Raw genomic sequence first — 18901 nt, 5'->3', positions numbered from 1 at the left:
CTTAACCCAATAGATCCAAAATATTAGTCTACCCGTAGTCAATATAAGTATTAATGAGATCGTTTGTTTGTTTGTTTTTTTATACCAAGTCTTTCAAGTCCAACGTGGATTTCATACTGACAGCGCATCTTAATTCAGAGCTGCCACATGTCGAGTATTCCCTGGCCACATGTGGCCAGCGGCTGCGTGCCGGACAGTGCAGAGCTGGAAGGCGAGAGGGCTCTGGGGGCAAACGGCCTGTTTTTATTTCATATCCTGGCTTTCTCTATGGGACGTCGGCAGAATTCCTGAATCTCTTTTCGCCTCAGTTTTCCTCCTCTGCAGAATGGAGATAACAAGAGTCCCTTCCTTCTCCGTAGGGTTTTTGTGAGGAATCAATGCACTAAGGACGATCTCTGGTACCTACATGTGCGTGGTACATACACACGAAGAAATAGATTCGGAGGGGTTAAAATTTGCCCGCGGTCCCCCCGTAGCGAGTGATGGGGCTGGGATCCTAACCTAGGCCGACGTGATTCCGTAGCCCGACTTCACAGCATTGCGTTTGGGAGCCGTGTAGCTGAGTGCCGTTAACCAGTTCTGGAGGCGCGGGGGAAGTGCTGATTTCTAGCACTTGCCAACATCCTGTGGAAAATACTCCAACTATGGATGATTTCAGGCTACCGAGGGCTTAACAAACGACTTGTAAAATTTCTGAATAATTAATAGTCGGCTCTCTGGAAGCCCAGATGAGCCGGGTCCAGCGCATCACTCCTCTGACTCACGAGGTCAGTTCCACTGGCTCTGACGACTTCTCTGCATCTGCTCTATTGTTCTCTTTTTGTACTTCCTTAAAAAAAAAAAATTATCTTAAAATTTTTTTATTCTTATTTTTCCAGTTTTGTTGAGATAGAACTTACATATAACACAGGTGTACGACGTGATGATTTGGTATATGTTATATGCAAAATGATCACCACAGTAAGTTTAGTTAATGTCCATCACCTCATGTAGTTACACATTGTTTTCCTTGTGATCAGAACGTTTAAGGTCTATTCTCTTAGCAACTTTCAAATATACATTACGGTATTATTAACTATAATCATCATGCTGTGCATTAAATCCCCAAGGTTTACTTATCTTATAACTGGAAGTTTGTGTCTTTTGACCATCTTTACCCATTTCCCCCATTTCCTGCCCCTGGCACCCAACAATTCGTTCTGTTTCTGTGAGTTTGGATTTTTTGTAAGTGAGATCATACAGTAGTCGCCTTTATCTGTCTGACTTATTTCATTTAATATAATGTCCTCAAGGTCCATCCATGTTGTGGCAAATGGAAATATTTCCTTTTTTTATGGCTAAATAATATTCCTGTGTGTGTGTGTGTGTGTGTGTGTGTGTGTGTATGTATCACATCTTCTTTATCCTTTCATCTGTCGATGGACACTTAGGTCGTTTCCATGTCTTGGCTTTCATAAACAATGCTGCAGTGAACATGGGAGTGAAGGTGTATCTTTGGGACAGTGATTTTGATTATTTTGAATATATACCCAGAAGGTGAATTGCCGGGCCATATGGCAGTTCTATTCTTAATCTTTAGAGGACCCTTTATACTGTTTTCCATAGTGGCTGCACCAATTTACAGTCCTGCCAACAGTGCATGAGGGTTCCCTTTTCTCCAGATCCTTGTCAATACTTGTTATCTCTTGTCTTTTTGATGGTAGTCATTCTAAGAGATGTGAGGTGACATCTTATTGTGGTTTTGACTTCATTTCTCTGTTGATTAGTGAGGTTGAGCATCTTTTCATATACCTATTGGCCACTTAATATGTCTTGGGAAAATGTCTATTCAGTTTCTCTGTTCATTTTTAAATCAGATTGTTTGCATTTTCACTATTAAGTCATATGAGTTCTTCGTATATTTTGGATATGAATCCCTTATCAGATACGATTTGCAAATATTTTCTCCCATTCTGATTGCCTTTTGTTCTGTGGAGGGTTTCCTTTGCTGTGCATTGTACTTCCTTTTTAAATCTGCAAGGGTTGCCCAAAGGCCCTAGCGTGTGACCGGGTTCCCTGTCGTTGCCCATTGAAGGTCGTCGATGGGTGCTGAAGCCGAGCCAGCTCCGCTCCCCCGGGCTTTCGCCAGCAGTCCCGTGAGTGAGGAAGGAGCCGACGGGGGAAGATGGACATGCCTTCCCAGCCGTGGGGAGACCAGGACCAGAAATCACAGTTTTGGCCTCCAGTCCTGGGCTGTTTCATCTGCAGGCTCCAAGCACCAAACTGTCACCTACTAGTTACTAAGCTGGGATGAGGACCGGCTTCTGGATTTGGCCTGGGAACAAAAGCGTTTGTAACTAATTTCATTTCATAAGATGATAAGCCAGGGCTTCTCTCCCACCGCTGCAACTTGGCAGCCAGAGTCAAATGTCTACGGTTTCTCAAGAAGCCCGACTGAAGTTTTGGGAAACTCTGGCCTGGTGCATGGATTTTTTCATTTTTTTTCCTCTGTTTCTCTCTGTGTTTCTTGTTTTTTTTTGCTGCAATTCTGTGCACTCTGGTGCAGTCTGGCAAGCAAATGGAAAGTACCACTTTTTGTAACAAATCACAGCAAAACCACAACTGTGGAGCTTCCAGATCTGTTAATTACGTAAAGAATATATTTTTTTTTTGGGGGGGGGGATGTGCTACTTATGGCAACACTTTTCAAGTTCATTTTCACCTCTAAACACCCCCCAGGCCTACCTGTATATCTCTTGTCATTACCAATGATTTTTCCAGCTGAGTCATACCTACTCTTTACTGAGTTCTGACCACACATCTGATTTTATTTCATTCAGTTTCCACAGCAGTTTTGTTCAGTAGTCACCATAACAGAGGCCATTTTACACATGGCAACCGGAAGCTGAGAAAGCATAAATGACTAACTACTAAATGGTAAACACTTCTGTATACTGCGATGAAAACGACACCCATAGAGCTGCTTCTGTATGCTGCAGGCGGGATGCAGTAGAGGGTGTGTTAGATCGGCTCCGTGTAATAGCAATAGGTGTGGGGAGAAGATTCTGTTCACGCCGAGGGCTCCAGCACAGGAGTGGTATAATCAATTCCCATTTGTTTGTCCTTTGTTCATTCATGCATCAGTTTTCGAGCATCTTCTCTGCGCCAGGCAATAGGTATATTAAACCAAATAATACACAGTCCCTGCCATCAGGAATCTTCATTTTAAAGGGGGAACTAGATACCTCCACAGATATTTAGAATGTGTGATGCTGCGTTTAATGATGGAGCATCTAATGGTAGAAAATGAGAAGGGCGGAGTATCAGGGAAGGCTTCTTGGAGGTGTTGGCACCTGAATTGAGTTGGATTTAATTGTTGGAGAAGGTATGGTGAAGGATGGGAAAATCTGAAACCTGTACCCTGCTGGGAGTGGGGAGTCATGGAGGAGTGAGCTGGTTAGCTTTCTGGTGGCCGGGCTGTTGAGAGTGGATTTGACTCTCAGGGTAGAAACCAGTCAAAGAAGGAGAAGATGCAAAGTTCTAGGGAAAGATGGTTAGGACCTGAATCAGGGCAGGAGCTAGTGGTAAAGGAGAGGAGGGTATGTATTTGAAAAAGATCGAGCAGGTAAAATCAGAAACACGTAGCGATTTCTCGAAGGAAGAGCTGAGCATGGGAGAGAGGGAGCAGACAAGGAGTTCTGGGGTGACCCCAGCCGAGGCTGAGCACGAAAGGAAGAGGTGCTGCTTTCGTGGTCACTGTGCTTTCAGGGCTGGAAGTATGGAGGCTGAGGTGTGTGCTGGGCGTCGCTGTCACCTGGCTTCTACAGTGCTTGCGCCCTGGTGTGCCCTCTGTGACATGCCGCTCTCTACCTGCTAGCCTGGAGGTAGGTGGCTTCTTGCTCTCTCCTTCGGGTGCTCACCTCTGCATCCGGATTCTCTGCTGTGGTCTGCAGCTTTGCAGATGGGAGGCAGCGTGAATTCTTTTTTTGGAGAGAAGAGTCCCTTATGGATGGATTCAGATCCGAATGACAATAGATTCCCCACTGGAGAGAATTAGGGACACTGTGACATCCTTAAGAACCCCTCCTTTATCTGGTTGACTCTATTCATCCCTCACATTCTGGCTCAGGTGTCCCTCTCCCTGGAACCCCCTCCTGGCCTCGCTGACTAGAGTGATTCCCCCAGTTAAGCAGGTTTGTAGCTCTGTGAACCTATCTTTTGTATCTCATCCCAGTTATAATTTTACTCTGTGATCAGGCCTATCAGACTGCAGACTGTAAACCCTATGAAGACAGGGATTATGCTCGTCTTCTCACTGTTGTATCCCCAGCACCTTCTGGCGCGTACTCTGTTCTCTACCAGCGAGGCAATCCAGCAGTAGGGATCTGGGTCAAGGTCCTGGCAGGAAACAGGTGGCACGTTCTGTAAAGGAACTAGCAGGAGTCTAATGAAGGGACTATGTATAAAGGAATAAAGGGTGGAGGGACCAATCCAGGGAGTAGCCATGGCGAGAGGCCATTACTACTTGTTATGGATTAAAATTTGTCCCTCGAGTCTAATATCCAAAATAAACAAAGAACTCATATGACACAATAACAAAAAAAACAAATGATCCTATCAAAAAAAAATGGACAGAGGACCTGAACAGACACTTCTCCCTAGAGGACATAAAAATGGCCAACAAATATATGAAAAGATGCTCAACATCTTTAGCTATTAGGGAAATGCAAATCAAAACCACAATGAGATACCATCTCACACCTGTTAGAATGGCTATAATCAACAAGACAAGTAATAATAAGTGTTGGAGAAGATGTGAAGAAAAAGGAACCCTCATGCACTGCTGGTGGGACTGCGAATTGCTACAGTCGCTATGGAAAGCAGTATGAAGATTCCTCAAAAAACTAAGAATTGATCTACCATATGATCCAGCAATCCCTCTGCTGGGTATTTACCCCAAAGACTTGAAGACTCATATCCCAAAAGATATTTGCATACCGATGTTCATAACAGCATTATTCACACTGGCCAGGACATGGAAGCAACTGAAGTGTCCTGTGATAGCTCTGGTGCATATATACAATGGACTATTATTCCACCATAAGAAGAGATGAAATACTGCCATTTGTGACAACATGGATGTACCTCGAGATAATCATGCTAAGTGAAATAAGCCAGACAGAAAAAGTTGAAAATCACATGATATCACTTATATGTGGGATATAAACCTAAAAGCAACAAATGAACAGGACAAACAAACAGAGCCTCATGGACGTGAACTATAGACTAGTGGTTACCAGAGGGTAGGGAGGTGGAGGATGGGGGAGGTAGATGGTTAAAGGGGGTCAAATATAGGGAAATAGGGGGAGCGTGAAGTGGGTAAAGGGGATCAAATATACGATACTGAAGGAAACTGGACTTTGGGTGGTAAACACACAATAGAATATACAGAGATCAAATTATAATGTACACTTGAAAATTATATAATTGTATGAACTAGTGTTACCTCAAAAAACTTAATTTTAAAAAAAGAATTAAAAAGAAGAAAAGTAAAATTTATCCATAATGTCGACAATAAATACTGTTAATTTTTTGTGTAAAAAAAAAAAAATTAGTCCCTCGAGAAGGTATTTTGAAGCGCTAACCCCAGTTCCTCTGAATGTGATCTTATTGATGTAATCAAGTTCAGATGAGGTCATGGGGTGGGCCTAATGTGACTGGTACCCTTATAAGAGGAGATGAGGAGACAGACAGATGCACAGGGAGGGGGCAGCCATGAGGTGCTGAAGGTGGAGATTGGAGTGATGCGCGTATAAGCCAAAGACCACCGAAGAATGTTTGCAACAGCTAAAAGCAAAAGGAGGCAAGCAAGGGCTCTCCCCTGTGTGTTTCAGAGGGAGCATGGTATCACCAATGCCTTGATTTTGGACTTCTAGCCTCCAGAGCTATGAGACAATATATTTCTCTTGTTCTAAGCTACACATTGCCTGGTACTTTGTTATAGGAGCCCTAGGAAACTAGTCCACTACTCCAGGACCTAAAAGGACAAGGGGAGGAAATGATTCGCTTGCAATGATCTGTAATAGAGGGGCCACCTGTCAGGAGCTGTGGACCAGGTTGGAGAATGCAACCTGCTGCAGACTATGGGCCATCAGGGAGGGGACCAGGGGAAGAAGGCCTTGATCTTCTTCCTCTGCCACGAATTTCCATCTCCTGCCTCCCATTAGCCAGAGGGCAAGGGAGCTTGACATTGTGGTCTGTAGAAGTCCATAGCTGCCTAGGCACAGAGCAGAGTGGCCAAGGGGGGACAGAGATCTGGAGGGCAAGAAAACCCCTCCCAGCGCACAAGTACAGTATTGAATGAATGGAAGAATGAATGGGCGTGTGACGGAGACAGAACTCCAAGTTCATTCGCGTTGCTAGTTTGGAAAGAGACAACTTTGTTGTGGAGCTTGCTTTGTTTCCAGCCTGAGAAGAGAGGTTTTTAACAGTTAGGACTTTTGTGTCTAGCTTTAAGCCCTGCCCTCTGGCTCAGCCTCCGGGTTCTGAGTCTTATGAAGGCTCCCTCTTTGTACAGCCAACACCTTTAGGCTGGATTCTATTTTAAGGCTCTAAGTGAGGAAATTTGGTATGACAACCGAAACACAGCTGTAATTATGAAGTGCCAGCCTCCGAAGTAGAAAAGTCATCGGCCCTGGAGGGTTGCCAACGTAAACGACTCAGTGGTTCGTGCTCACTTGTGCCGTGCCAGGCCAGGCAGTCCTCCTGAAATGTGGAGGTCCACTGTGCACAGAGGTAAGGGAACAATCGGATAATTCAGCTCCTGTGCCGACGTGAGGCCTCAGCATCCGGGCCGTTGCCAGCTCTGCTAGCCAGAGCAGTACTTCAGGGGAGTGAGGGTTAGGCCCACCACTCACGGGCCAAGTGAACAAAATGGGCCAGGTCTCTCCTCTGCTGGAAATACGGTCCAGATCATGCTGCCCTGGCAAGCCCTCTGAAACTGGATTTACATGTCACTAACACACCCGCAATGCAGTCGGTTCGGCTGCTTGGCTTTGTATAGACTGTATACTCTCCATTCCAAAGGCAGGTGCCTTGTCTAGAGGCCAGAGAGAGAGAGAGACTGCATTTTTGTTTGACTCAGGTTAGCCTGGGATCTTTGCATTGCTCAGATTAAAAATAACCTTGCTACTAGGCTTTTATTTTATTTATATTTTATTTTATTTTATTTTATTTTTTATTTTACTTTATTTTTTATTTATTTTACTTTATTTTTTTATTTTTAATTTTATTTTTAAATTTTATTTATTTTATTTTATTTATTTTTTATTTTTTTATTTTTTATTTATTTTATTTTTTATTTTTTATTTTATTTTATTTATTTTATTTTATTTTATTTATTTTATTTTATTTTTTTATTTTATTTATTTTTTATTTTATTTTTAAATTATTTTTTCATTTTATTTATTTATTTTTTGTTTTTTGTTTTATTTATTTTATTTTTATTTTATTTTATTTTATTATTTTATTTTATTTTATTTTATTATTTTAGTAGGTTGCTAAAACAGGGAGATAGAGCATGTAGAGAGATTTAGATGGAGTAGATTTTATTTGTTCCCATCTATCCCCCAGGCTTTCAAACTTTATTAATGACACTACTCATTTCTCTCAGAATCACCCCAGTTATCTTCAGGCAACAAAGATTCACGTGTAAGTCACTGTGGAGAAAATATAAGTGGTGGCACTGCCCTCTGAGGGGTTCCAATTTTTTCCTTATTTAGCAAAAAAGAACTGCCAATCCACTTCTGCAAAAGCAGAACTAGATGGGCACCTCTGGGCAGATGTAGAGACGCCTAATTGACTAAGCAGATATACAGCAGGCAGGAGACCTAGAGAAAAGATGCAAAACAACTGCTTTGAGAAGCCTCTTTGGGTATGAAAAGCTCTGGGGAGGAAGTCAGCTGATTCGCATGAGGGGTCCCAGGGTATTCTGGGAGGGAAGGGTTGGATATTCGCTTTATTGGTCAGGATTTGCAAGGTTATGCTGCTTTAACAGATAACCCCAGTGTGTCGATGGCTTGCAATGATAAAGGTTTGTTTCTCACTCATGAAGCATAGTCATCATGAGTTGACTGTGGCTTTACTCCATGTTATCTTCATTCTGGGACCTTAGCTCATGGAGCAGCTTCTGTAAGAAGCACAGATTTGTCATCATAGCAGAGGGAAAAGAGCCATGTAGAATTGGTTCCTATAATTTATACTCCAAAGTGACACGCATCCACATTTCGCACATTTAAATGTCTAAAAGAAGTCATTGGACAATTCCTGAGTTTAGCAGGGCAGGGATTTAAATTCTCCCATAGGAGAGAAAAATGGAGTAGTTGCTGAACACTAATGCAATCTACCACGTGTATTTCACCTTTTGCCCAAGATTCAGGATTAGAGAGATCTGCTGGAGTTGGGGGCAGGCTACCTCTTAGCATGGCCAGTTGTGGGGGTGGGCAACTAGATCTCCAGAATGAGTTACCAGGAAGTTTGAGATAAATAGACAGACAGACAGACAGACAGACATCCAACTGATCCACCTGACAGAGACAGAAGAGAGGAGGTAATGGTTCTGGGTCCATGAGGTGCTTGCTGGAGCCCATCTTGATCCAGTTCTTCTGAGACTGACTCCCCCTGGGAAGTAGCTGAAAGAATCCTTGGGGGAGGAGCTCAGACCTTTGGTGTAGTTTTCTTGACGGAGCGTAGCCTCGGGGGATCATGCTGTGGCTTCCAGGAGGCACTCTGCCTGTCTTCATTGCAAACCCAGGGGTGAAACTTTACTCCAGCAGCCAGCCTGCTACTACTGTTGGCACAGGTAAGGAGGACTGAATAAGACTTGGCCCCGAGACCTCTCATTTTCTTTGCAATTTCTCCCCCGTTCCCTATCTGCGCACTAATAAGGACTCAGATATCTTTGGATATCTAAAGGCAAAGGAGTTGGGGCCTTAGGAAATACAGACTAAATTTTCAGCTACTGTTACCTCTGGTTGAAGCATGTTATTTGTGCTAGACACTGTAAAGAGGGACATCTCAGTTACATAAAAAATAAGTTGCAGTTCCTCAAAGAATTATCATCTAGAAGACAAGACATTTAATTTAGGGGAAAAAAAAAACCTCACAGTCAAGTCAATAATTGGTAAGTACAGCAGACGTTAAATGTGAAAGACAAAAACCCTTCCGTACGTCAATCCACTGAGATGTTGGGGATGTTTGTCACAGCGGTTAGGCCAACCCTGACTGATATACTATATGTGTGGTGTGGGGGAGGGGAGGGGAGGCCTGAGAGAGGTGGAGGTGATGGTGGGGTGATCCCAGAAGGAATTTCTGAGAATGAAAAGTTCTCTGGCGTATTTGGGTATCTTGGCTACCCTTTGGTTAGATGCCGTAGAAGGAGAAGACATTGCTGAGACTTTATAGAGGAAGCAGTTGGCATCTCTGCCAGTTAAAACCCACCATCTCCCCTGCCCTCTCACCTAGAGGAGACTGGCTGAGTAGAGGTGAACTTACACGGTGAAGCTGTCACTTACAGTAAGTGGTGAGCTGGCTTTGCTCAAAGCCAGTGGGTGGCTGGGCTGGGAACCCAGGAGGAATAAATAGCCAGGGAGGAGTTGGAGGTTCCTGCTCCCAGCAGCCTTTGGAAACAGAGGCTAGTTATGCAGAGAATTTCCTGCCTTTGCAATCCTAATGCCAATAACCACAGCTTAGCGAATTCACCTCCTGGCCACTTTGGGGGAATTTTCAAAAAATACCTCAGAAACTCTTTTAGGTTTGCCCTTAAAATCCCAACTCAATCCAAGACTAGTTCATCTCTGAACCAGATTTTGGTAAATAACTGACAACTAGTTTATTTTCATAGGCTCTCAAAATGGAAAAACTCTTTTTCTTTTCCTCCAAATTTATAAATGCTGGGGGAAAGAATTTATTTGTGAAAGAACAAGGGGTGGGTGGAGGATGGGGAGAGGTTAGAAAAATACCTTGGGTTTTGGATGGCGCCCGTCAGAGCTAGCGCTGGCCAGGGGCTGGATGGGGCTGACTGGGGTGGGGTGAGCCTGTCAGGAGCTGCTTATACATGGTGTTGTCATTTTAAGAATAGGGTGAGACCAGCTCAGGGAACAAGACGAGGAGGAGTCACGTAACAGACAAGCACCTGCCTGTCGTGAGCTCAGGGACCTATTATGTCAGCTTGTTAGGATCCCAGGGAATAGTTTGACTCCCTACCTTGGAAAAGCAAAGCGGGTGGGAAGTGTGTGTCTCGATTTGAAGGAGCTTGGAAAACAGTTGGACATTAGGTCAGCCGGAGCAGATGAGGTGTTCCTGGGGCTACACCTGGGGTAATTTGGGGGACAGGCGGTGCCTGAAAGGGGGACATAAGAATTTGAATGGCTTGAGTAAAGAAAGACTAGTTACATCTCCATCTGGTCATCCTCCTCTCTTTTTTGTGGCTCGAGAGAGAGATGATACTAATTAGGACAAGGGAGAGGATAAGAGAGGCGTGGAGAAAAGTGGGGAGGTTGAGGGCTGAGCTAGGAGGGATGAGAGAAGACTGGGAGGGAACGGGATGAAATACGTGTTCCCCCCACTGCCCTGCCCGTGGTATGTATTCTGTCCCAGGGTTCTGCGTGAGGAGGGGGACTTCTTTGGTTGGTACCCATGCTGCATGTTAGGTAGCTCAATAGTAATAAATCAGACTGTTAGGAGTGCAAGCGGTCGTGGTTCAATACATATTCATTGAATAAATGTAAGGCAAAGTTTTTTTTTTTTAATGTGTGTCATCCAAACGATTGTTCCCAATATTTTCTTTGCATGCCCAGGAAGAGAAGACTGTAAAAGACCCGTTCTCTAGTTAAGTGGATGCCTAAAATTATGATGGAGTTAGTTTGTGCACTGCGATTAGACTCACAAGGCATATAAATCCATTAGAGCGAGGATTCGACAAAATAAAAGAAAGAATCAGAGTGAATGGTAGGAGTTCATTTAAAGTTTTGTGAACCCCGTTTGATGAAAGCGCTTTGGAGACCTGGCTGACAGTCCCATCGTGGGCCTTATCCTTCCCCACATATCTCGAAGGAGAAACCGCTTTTGTTTCCTGTGGAGGGCAGAAGAATTGGCTGAAGTAGAGACGTTTGTTTACATCTCTGCTGGCCTCTTTCATGGTGCTTCCAGTGGGCAGGACAAAGAGCATCTTTCCTTCAAGATGGATGTTATCTACTGAAGGGCAATGGCCGTGCTTCTTGTACTTGGCCGAGACCTCCAGTCTTCGCTGGTGCAGTCACAGGTGCAGGAGTCACATCTCCGTCTATGGGACACTGCTCTGCAGTTCAGAGAGAACATTGTCATAACATTGTGCAGGTAGGCGCTTGACAGCCGCTCTTAGAGAACACTTTGAGTTAAGAGGATTTTATGGCTGGAAGGTCATCTGATCTCTCTTTCTGGCTCATCATGCTGTGACCTTTGGAGGTGACTTTCATTAAAGTGCCTTTAAATTGATAGAGAACAAAATTTAGTCAGGTCAATCTGAACATCTAACTGGCTTTATTAAGTGACTTATGAGTCGGTCAGCTTCTCCTCTAGCAACTAGAAGGCTGCTCCTCTTAGAAGTTGTACAAAATGGAAGGTTTTTATAGGCAGAAAGAGGACGAGACTGAGCATTCAAAAGAGTGGGAGGACACGTTCTCTCAGGGGGCGGCAGGGGTCTTATCAGGCAGATTACTTCACAAGTGTTGATCAGGAAATTTCAGAGTGATTGGTTTGAAATTATATTCCTGGGAAAGGCTGAAACCGCCTTAGTTAGGTTAGCCATTAAGTTTTGGTTTGGTGACATGGCTTAGCAAAAGTGACTCCATTTTCTCTCTCACTTTTTTTTTTTATAGAATAAAAAATTAAAATAGGTACATGAGACTAATGAAGAAAATTAAATAAACACAATAACTCCAAAATGAAAACAATGTAAATACCCATCAGTAGGAGAAAGGATAAACAAAATGTGCTTTGTTCATACAAAGGAATACTATACAACAATAAAAAATATAAATTACTGAGATATCATGGGTAAACCTAAGAAACATTATATTGAACAAAAAATATCAAATTGATATGAAGTTGAAGAATAGACTAAACTAGAATATGGCGCTAGAAGTAAAAAGATGGTTAATTCTTGGGATAGAGTGGCTGTGGAGTGGAATAGGACATGAGAGAACTTTCTGGAATGATGGAAATGTTTTATCTGTTTTATCTTTTGATCGGGTGCCTGCTGCATGGTGTGTGTGTGTGAGAGAGAGAGAGAGAGAGAGAGAGAGAGAGAGAGAGAGAGAGATTTAGCTGTACCCTTAAGGTTTATGCATTTTACTGAATGTAAATTATACCAGAAAAAAAAAAAAACTTAAACTAAAACCCATACAGAATGGGAAATATGTGGTTAAGTGATTTAGGAACATTTATATTGATAAAGCTCAACGAAGCAAATTTAATAGTAAACAGCACTAATAGAAGCCCCCTTGTCTAGCAATTTAAGTAACTTGGGTTTGTTACTCAACGTCTCTAAGTTTTAGTTTTTCTTCTATCAAAAAAAGGGGGCTCATATGCTCCTTGTGCACAGAATCTTCCACATCCAATGCCACTGGTCTAGCCATGCAGAGGACACAAAAACTCTAATGGCAGACCTTGATGCTATTCTGCCAATGCAGCGAGCCAGTAAACCAGACTAAATGCAGCCGCCAGTGCCAGCCCTGTCCGGCTCGTTTTTCCTGCCTTTATGGTTACAGCCAGCGCTGCAGGAGTGTTGAAAAGACCTTATGTTTAGGCCTAGAGGGAGCGTCCCTCCCCGCTCACAGGGCTTTGCTTCCCTTGTGCTCCGGAGCTGCACTTGTCCTCCAGCCCGATGGTCCTGGAAGGTTCTTCCTGCTTGGTGAATGAGTTTGAAGCCAGAGAGAGAGGAGAGAGGGGAGAGGGGAGGGAGAGAGAGGAGAGGGGAGGGAGATAGAGGGAGAGAGGGAGAGAGGGAGAGAGGGAGAATGAGAATGAATGAGAATGAGAATGAATATATGAATGAAAATATGAATGAATGAATCTGAGGGTGCTCGACTCACACCCAGCCCCAGTGCCCCTTCAGTGCCTCAGAATCCCCAAAAGGGAGAAAAGTAGGGTGTACGGTTTGAACCTAGTCACTGGAGCAGCATCTGGGGCATTTTCCATCTTGCTTCCTTTACTCAGTCTGTCTTTCTGACACAGGGAAGCAGACAAGTTAAGTGTCTCTTGTTTGCTGATGGCAAACTTAGGCTCTGAAGACAGAGGTGTTCTAACTGGAGGTCCTTGGCAGGGGTCACACTCTACCCTCCCTGGTTTAGACTCAGGCTCAATGCAGGGGACCAGCTTATCGCTTTGATCTGGAGCCCGCGTCAACGATCCTTGGCTAAGACCTCCTTCTATGAGGAGCAGAGTTCAGTGGCAGCACAAATATTAGCCCCATAAAACCACCGATTCTTAGATGAGAAGGTATGGGGAGGTCAGAGACTCCCTATTCTTTTATAGATGAGAAAACATAAGCCTAGAGGGCGAAGTGGCTTGCTGAGGGACAAAGGCACTCGGTGGCAATCAGGAACACGAGCAGCTGTGCGGACGCAGTTTCTTCAGCCAACCAGATAGAACTGACCATGTTATATCTGTCCCACTAGACCAGGGTTTTTCGACCTCGGCGCTGTTCATATGTTGGATAACTTCAAAATTCTCTGGATAATTCCAGAATCATCCAGAAAACTTCTTGTTGCGGGATACTCCCCAATGCATTGTAGGATGTTTAGCAGTATCCATGGCCTCTACCTGCTAGCACTCCTCATCTCAGTTGTGACAACTAGAGATGCCCCCAGACATCATCAAATGTCCCCCGAGGGACAAAATTGCTCATGGTTGAGAACCAGTGCAAGATTTAGTCAGTTCTTTTCAGTTCGACACATAAAGATACATTGTGATGCCTTTAGTATTTGTAGCGCTGTCTTGTGCATCAGTCTGTCAATTATTTGAGGTCACAGATAGGCTCTATTCACCTTCACGTTTCCTGTGTCTGGCTTAGTACCAGGCATGTGAGAGATACGCAATGAATGAATGAACCATCTTCCTGGGGGACCCTGATATGTCAACTTTCATTCACTGCATATCTAGTATTATATTAAACCTCCGCCTGGTGCAGGCTGGAGGGGAGGCAGGAGAATGTCCTGCATGCCTTCTATCCGAGGGAAGTGGGGGCCTCCTGTTTATTTTGTAGATGTAGGGACACCCAAGCCCGTAGAGAATTTTTATTAACATTTATTTGAGTCAAACGGAGGATACAGGCCCGGAAGCAAGATCTCAACAGACCTAGGAAAATGCTTTGGAGAATAACACTTTGCAGTTTCTTTTATGCATTTGGGATTTAGGAGGGGAGGTAAAGAAGGTCAAAGGGAGGTGGCAGAAAGCAAGGCGGGGCTGGGATTACAGGAGAGTCAAGATTGGGAGCTCCCGTGAGGGTGGGCACTATTAGAAGGAGGGGTCTGAACGGGGGGCACTTCAAAGGTGTGCTAACCTAGGTGCCAGACACAATGGATAGGACTTGCTTAAGGCAAAGATAAGCTTCTTACGAAGGAAAGGAAGTTGTAGGCATGGGGTGTGACTCCTCACCAGGACCTGGCTGGTTTGGAATTTGTGATCAGATCACCCTGTGGGGTTACTTTCCGTAGAACCCCTTTTCTGTCTACAATCTGTTTTGTCTTCCACAGTCACGGGCCATAGAGGTATCATCTTCTTGAGCTTGGATTCTCATGCTTGTCATTCTTACAAAACAATAGAAATAGATACTACACTGAAGAGATTTTTCTCACTGAGGATAAAGCCAGAATTCTGGAATGTTAAGCTTTGAGAGTCTCATAGTTAAAAGAAAAAAGCCCCCAAATACGGCCATTCTCAGCCACGAGAGCCATAGAGGACATTGGTTATAGAGTTATAAAATTTTGGCATCGGGAAAGTTATCAATGAAATATAGAAAGGAAAATGCCACAAAATTTTGTCTTATTGCTTTTTTTTTTTTTTTAAATCCCAGAAATTTTCACCAATGCTGTTTTTGGCCAAGCTACTAAACTCTTCTGTGTCCGTTTGCCAAACAATAAAATGCTTGTGAGGGTAGAGTCCTCTTTTGTAAGGAAAAAAGGGGGGAAAAAAAGGAAAAAAAAGTTATTTCAGAAGACTGTATACACAAAGTAAACACAGAAAGTGAGTTTCAAGAGTCACTGGAACTTTATATTTTATGGTTGACTTTGTAAAGACAAAATATTGGAAGAGACTGAGAGAGGAAATACAAGCTATTTGGTTAGATCGATCTTAAAGGGGAATTAATTTTTTTTTTAAAAAAAAGCACTGAACTTTCCAAGGACTTTTACTGGTCAATTTAATTCAAATAGACAGAATGATTTGAACATAAATAGTGAAAGGAAACACAGTTAAAACAGAAATAAGGACAAAAAAGTTAATAAAGACAGGGCGGTGAGAGGGAGGACGAATTTTGTAGAAGAATGATTGGGTAAAATTAGGTTAATATTACTTTAAAAGGGACTTTTACCAAGCTGCTGAGGCATCAAGGACTGGCCCATCAAGTCTTCAGGTCTGGCCCATAAAGCCCTCAGGTCTGGCCTGAGAATTCATGTAATCCCTTCCAGACTCAGGTTGGCTAGGTGACCATTTATCAGAGATAATGACGTGCTTATGATTGACTGGTCGCTCTTGGGGAGGTAGGAGAGAACCCAGGACCAGTGGGAGAGCCAGAAGGCTTTGCGTCCCTGCTCAAAGGAGGACTTCCATACGGGACCCATATCTGGGATGGGAGGGAGGGGTCAGGAAGTTGGAGAAAAAATGCCAGCTGCTTCAGGGAGAGTTGGGAAGCGGTTTGTACTGGGACCTCCATCGTGGGCAGGAGCTGGGGCAGGAGGAGCTGGCCCTCTTGGTGTCCTGGGAGACTGAACTTTCCCATGAGTCAGGGGTGCCCACTCATAGAATTTAGAACAAGAAAGGCTTTTAGGGTCTAGGCTAATCTCCCAATTTTCAGACGGAGCCCAGGGAGATTGATGTATGCACGTGGAAGTCCTCCCTCAAACATTTCACTATCTCTTCTGGAAAGATGGTCCCTGTTTACTCTGCGAGCACGGAACATGTTTACTGGCTTTTCGGGTGTGCAGCGTGTCTTAGGCTAGCAAATCTGAAGCAGCCAGACAAGAAGCCTCTCCCCGTGAGATTTCTCTCTCCCGCTGTTCGACGCCGAACACAGACCTGCATCGTTCTGTATGCTTCTGGTGTGCACCCCCACAAATCCTCACTTGCAGCAAAAGAATTCTGTGGTATTTTAGGTCCAGGATGGTGTGGTGGCCAGAGCTGGTCGTGGAGGAAGGTACAGGAGACGTGGGGGAAGAGGGAGATGATGTAATCCGATTGCCAGGTTTAGCTCAGTTGAATTTAAATTCCAGATGAAGAATGAATGATTTTTTTAAGAGTGCTGCAAATATTGCGTGGCATATACTTACACACTAACATATTATTCACTGTGCCTCTGCAATTCAAATCTGACTTGACCGCCTGTGTTTTATCTGGCAAATCTTTCTTGAGACCCTCAGCAGCTAAGAAGCCGTGATGATGATAATGGTGCCGAGGCCGTATTGTGCTCTTCTCATTTCAAACAGACAGTGGCTGCCACGTCCTACCTTCCCTCATCCGCACGTAGTTTCTAGAAGTGACAGGAAACCCCGATGCCTTTGAGAAGTCCAGGCAGCAGAGGAAGGAGAGATGGGAGCTTTTGTAGGTCATCGTTCCCACAGACTCCTTTCTCCAGTTCCCTTTTGTCTTGCTTCAAGCGAGGGGAAGGGCACACTCTGTTAAAGATTTGAGGACAGAAGGAAGCTAGCACCCACTGGAGCATGTGTCCCGGGGAGATAATGGCTCTGGACCTGCTAAAATAAATGGTCTGCTTTGTTCTTGAATAATAATCAGCTGGCAGCTTCGTCCTCTCTTCCCGGCAGCTGGATGAGGAGCTTCTGGTTTGAGAGGAAGCTCAGTGACCTAGGGCTGAGCATATAGGACAGAGGGGGAGGGGGATTTACCGCAACAGGCAACCGCCCCACCCCCTGCCATAGTGATGCGGCCCCCCTCCAACAGTTTGCCCCGACCTGTTGTAATGCCCAAAGGTCTGCCTCCAGTCTTAAGCTTAATAACCTTCTCTTTAAAACACATGCACCCTGGAGACACACAACGTATGGAGCCACGTCCCTGTAGGATGAATTGTCTTCGGAGTCTTTCTCACTCCACATTTGGCTGAGAGCAGGGTCTTGGGGTTATTGGATCCTAGAACAGGAAATTCTTGTGGGGACTGAGTGACACAGAGGTTGACCCATAATGAGTGTATGAAGAAAGCCCAGAAATTAAGGGTCTGGGCAGTTCAGGAGAATTGGGGGGAAGGGGGAGAGGAAGGAATGAGAGGAGAGGAGGGGCAGAGAAGGTGGGTGGGGTGAAGCTACCTGCCTCACTCACCACCACCTCTGCTAGGGCTCCCATGAGCAGAAGTGTCCCTAACTTTCCAGATAAACCTGGGTCGTGCGTTGCTGAGGTCAGGGCATCTGAATTCCTGTCCTGCTCTCCTGCGTCGGTCAGAGCCAGTCAGTAACTCTGCTCAGTTCTCTCGCCCCAAATCCTGGGAGGCAAACGAGACCACAGAGCTACAACTGGGGGAAAAGCATGAGGCTGCAGGCAAGACACAACCCGCGTACTGTGGCTCGAGCCTCTTAACGGCTTCCTCTTTCTCGTGGGACAGCAAGTCCGGAGTAGTCAGTACACACTGGCGTACTGCTCGAGCATGCCGTCGGAATATAGATGACACATATCGTCCTGCAGCTGAGGAGGGCGAGGGGCTTGGCGTCAGTGTTAAGTAAGCCGAAGTGCCCCAGGAGAAGGAAATCACTAGAGCGTCTGTAAGAGAGTCCTGGCATCCTGGGCCTGTCTCTGCCACTGTCTACCATGAAGAAAAGTCCACCGTGCTGATGTGGTTTCCGGCGCCACCCATCGCGATGGAGGGTGAATGTCCGTCCCCACCTCCTACAGAGGTGGGTGCCACCTGTGGGGTCCAGGTAGGTGCATGGACCTCAGTAGATTCTGTGGCCACTGGATGACCTTTTCTCCTGAGCCCTCTACCCAAAACCTACCGAGGAGCAGCCACAACTCTTGCCCCGTCCCACACGAAGAATTCTTATGCCGCTGTTGGTTCAGCTGCACTTTATTCCTGGAGATTCAAGGCGGAGAAAAGATTCGGCGTGTGGCCTGGAGGTCCGAGGGCTTGGACCACCTGGAGCAGTGGGTGCAGTCGTCCCCTGGGAAAGAGTCCTGCCGCCCGTCTTCCTTAGGAGATCTGTAAGTCCCCGAGATTCCCTCCGCTCGGTCTCGGCCAAGTGACCGAATATTTCCAATATAGATAACAGAAGCATTTGGACTGTCATCAGGCCAGTTGCAAAATTCTCTCTTCGGATGGACAGATCGTGGCATAAAGGAAGGGTAGGGTTTCCAGGCCCAGAGCTCGGAGTCGGACCCTGACTCGCGCCAGCCGTCCTAGAAGTGTTCAAAGGGTGAAGGATGTGTGGGTAGCATGTCGCCTCCATGTGATGAAAGCTGCCCGATTTAGTGACAATCAGAGCTGGGATTTCCTGCCCTTTTCTCGTTGAATGGCGCTGGACAGGCAGTTAAACTCTCAGAGACGGTTTCCTCTTCTAAGAGGGGTAAAAATACTGGCTGCCCGTGTCACAGGGAGGTCGTGGAGATGAACACACGTTTCAAACGCTGAGCGTACACAGCCGTAAGTGTGTTTCTCCCATTGCGATCA

The sequence above is a fragment of the Rousettus aegyptiacus genome, unplaced genomic scaffold (genome assembly GCF_014176215.1).
Source record: "Rousettus aegyptiacus isolate mRouAeg1 unplaced genomic scaffold, mRouAeg1.p scaffold_m13_p_13, whole genome shotgun sequence".
Taxonomy (NCBI): domain Eukaryota; kingdom Metazoa; phylum Chordata; class Mammalia; order Chiroptera; family Pteropodidae; genus Rousettus; species Rousettus aegyptiacus.
This window is presented reverse-complemented; position numbering follows the sequence as displayed.